This window comes from Neoarius graeffei, chromosome 10 (assembly GCF_027579695.1).
Source record: "Neoarius graeffei isolate fNeoGra1 chromosome 10, fNeoGra1.pri, whole genome shotgun sequence".
Lineage (NCBI taxonomy): Eukaryota > Metazoa > Chordata > Actinopteri > Siluriformes > Ariidae > Neoarius > Neoarius graeffei.
The window spans coordinates 2,147,570-2,150,741 of record NC_083578.1 but is presented as its reverse complement, the minus strand read 5'-3'; positions in this window follow the sequence as shown (position 1 = coordinate 2,150,741).

The following is a 3,172-nucleotide window of genomic DNA, read 5'->3' as shown; positions in this document are numbered from 1 at the left end:
TGGTGTGACCCCCTTGTGCAGCAATAACTGCAACTAAACGTTTGCGGTAACTGTTGATCAGTCCTGCACACCGGCTTGGAGGAATTTTAGCCCGTTCCTCCGTACAGAACAGCTTCAACTCTGGGATGTTGGTGGGTTTCCTCACATGAACTGCTCACTTCAGGTCCTTCCACAACATTTCGATTGGATTAAGGTCAGGACTTTGACTTGGCCATTCCAAAACATTAACTTTATTCTTCTTTAACCATTCTTTGGAAGAACGACTTGTGTGCTTAGGGTTGGTGTCTTGCTGCATGACCCACCTTCTCTTGAGATTCAGTTCATGGACAGATGTCCTGACATTTTCCTTTAGAATTTGCTGGTATAATTCAGAATTCATTGTTCCATCAATGATGGCAAGCCGTCCTGGCCCAGATGCAGCAAAACGGGCCCAAACCATGATACTACCACCACCATGTTTCACAGATGGGATAAGGTTCTTATACTGGAATGCAGTGTTTTCCTTTCTCCAAACATAATGCTTCTCATTTCAACCAAAAAGTTCTATTTTGGTCTCATCCATCCACAAAACATTTCTCCAATAGCCTTCTGGCTTGTCCACGTGATCTTTAGCAAACTGCAGGAATGTTCTTTTTGGAGAGCAGTGGCTTTCTCCTTGCAACCCTGCCATGCACACTGTGTTCTCCTGACGGTGGACTCATGAACATTAACATTAGCCAATGTGAGAGAGGCCTTCAGTTGCTTAGAAGTTACCCTGGGGTCCTTTGTGACTTCGCCAACTATTACACGCCTTGCTCTTGGAGTGACCTTTGTTGGTCGACCACTCCTGGGGAGGGTAACACTGGTCTTGAATTTCCTCCATTTGTACACAATCTATCTGACTGTGGATTGGTGGAGTCCAAGGGTGCAGATAGCACGGGGGATGGGGGGGACATGTCCCCCCCAGATTTATAGTGACCCCCATCTGTCCCCCCCCCCCACCGTCCCTACGTAAGGCGCCACACATAGGTAGAAAAAGTGAGGATTAATGTTCCGTTAGTTAGACTAATTTACACTGCAGCACAAAGTTGAAATGGCAGCAACAGCAGCCTTGTCAGTGATCAATCCACATTTTCCCCTTCTTGAATCGGTGTAGGCTGGAGCAGATCCTTGCAGAGTTGGGAAAGCAAGTTGTTCATTTTCCACGTAATTCTCAGTTAATAACACTGCACAGCTCATCCATTTGATAGCAGCGGTGTTTCTGCTGCGATTAATGGTGCATTCAGTTGTACTCGTAAGTTGGAAGTTTGAAGTCGGAAAAGCATTGAAATCCAGCATCTCCCAGCATAAACGTTGGGGTTTTCGTTTCATTTCATTAACTGGCCATTTTTTTCGAATTCCATGTTCCATGATGTCCTAGTTTTTAAACTGGGAAGCGCTCAGTTCTGAGGTTATGTTGCTCGGAGCTCCAAGTTCTGACTTCCAATGTAAATGTAACGCACCATCTCGACCCCGGGGTCCTAAGGGGAGCTGGGGACTTTGCCTGTCGCGGTAACCATAGTGATCATAAACAACTGTCTAATGACCGAGCTAGTGATCTTTCTGCCACATTAAGCCAGAGAAGAGGGGGAAAAAATCACAGCGTTTGTTTCAAGAACCAAAAGATGTAAATATCCTCTGCCTGTTGCCTGTTGCCTTTCCCAGATGTGACAAATACTTGTTTTGTAATGTTGAGTAGCTAGTCTGATAATAATAAGAAGGAATTTGGACTTACCTGAAGTAGGCTAAATGTAAAATAACAGCATTCTAGGCTGTACTGTAGGTGAATATCTTTTAATGTTGTTATTTTTATGTATAATGTTATTTTAGTAAGCAGCAACTGTTAACTGAAATTATGAGATTCAAGATGTTAACATTGTCCTCCTGGCCTGCAGGCAATCCCTGGTGGGGTCAACAATGAAAAAACAAAAAAACAATTACAGCGTTTTTTCAAAAACCGAGCAATGTTGACCAGGTAGGCCTTTGTCTACCAATGTTCATTCAGTTAGAAAACTCACAATCCGAATGTATATTGAAGCTTCAGTACACACACATTTTATATATATATATATATATATATATATATATATATATATATATATATATATATATATATGCATTACACAAAATGGAATCATTTGCTGACAGCTCAGTCCCCCCCAGTTCAAAAATCCTATCTGCGCCCCTGGTGGAGTCCAAACTCTTTAGAGATGGTTTTGTAACCTTTTCCAGCCTGATGAGCATCAATAACGCTTTTTCTGAGGTCCTCAGAAATCTCCTTTGTTTGTGCCATGATACACTTCCACAAACATGTGTTGTGAAGATCAGACTTTGATAGATCCCTGTTCTTTAAATAAAACAGGGTGCCCACTCACACCTGATTGTCATCCCATTGATTGAAAACACCTGACTCTAATTTCACCTTCAAATTAACTGCTAATCCTAGAGGTTCACATACTTTTGCCACTCACAGATATGTAATATTGGATCATTTTCTTCAATAAATAAATGACCAAGTATAATATTTTTGTCTCATTTGTTTAACTGGGTTCTCATTAGGACTTGTGTGAAAATCTGATTATGTTTTAGGTCATATTTATGCAGAAATGTAGAAAATTCTAAAGGGTTCACAAACTTTCAGGCACCACTGTGTAAATACAAGCTAGTAAATAAATAATTTATATTTAAAATACAATCACGTATGCAAATAAAGACACTGGCATTATTTTAAATAAATAGAGCAATTATAACTACAGGAATGCATATTCATGTAAATCATTAAAATAATATTATTCGTCTATTAATTGTCAGCAAGTAACTACAACAAAAGAATAACGACAACAGTAAAGAAATGTGATAATAATGGAGATGTATAGAAGTTAAATCTGGAGTTCAATCCAAACTCAAGCCGCTTGGGCCTCCATGTGCCATATGTCTGTGGTGTAGCCCCGCCCACTAAACATCACCCTGTTCCTCCCCCAGTACCCGCCCCCTTTCCCGGCAGACCCCTCCGGGTGCACTGAAGCGTCGCGCGCTCTTCCGCGCCCTTACCGGTGCGCGTGGAGGAGGAGGAGGAGGATAGTGGGCGTGGTCTGGTCGCGCGTTCCCGTGTTGTGCCCCGCCCCCCTGGTGTGTGTGTGTGTGTGCGCGTTTG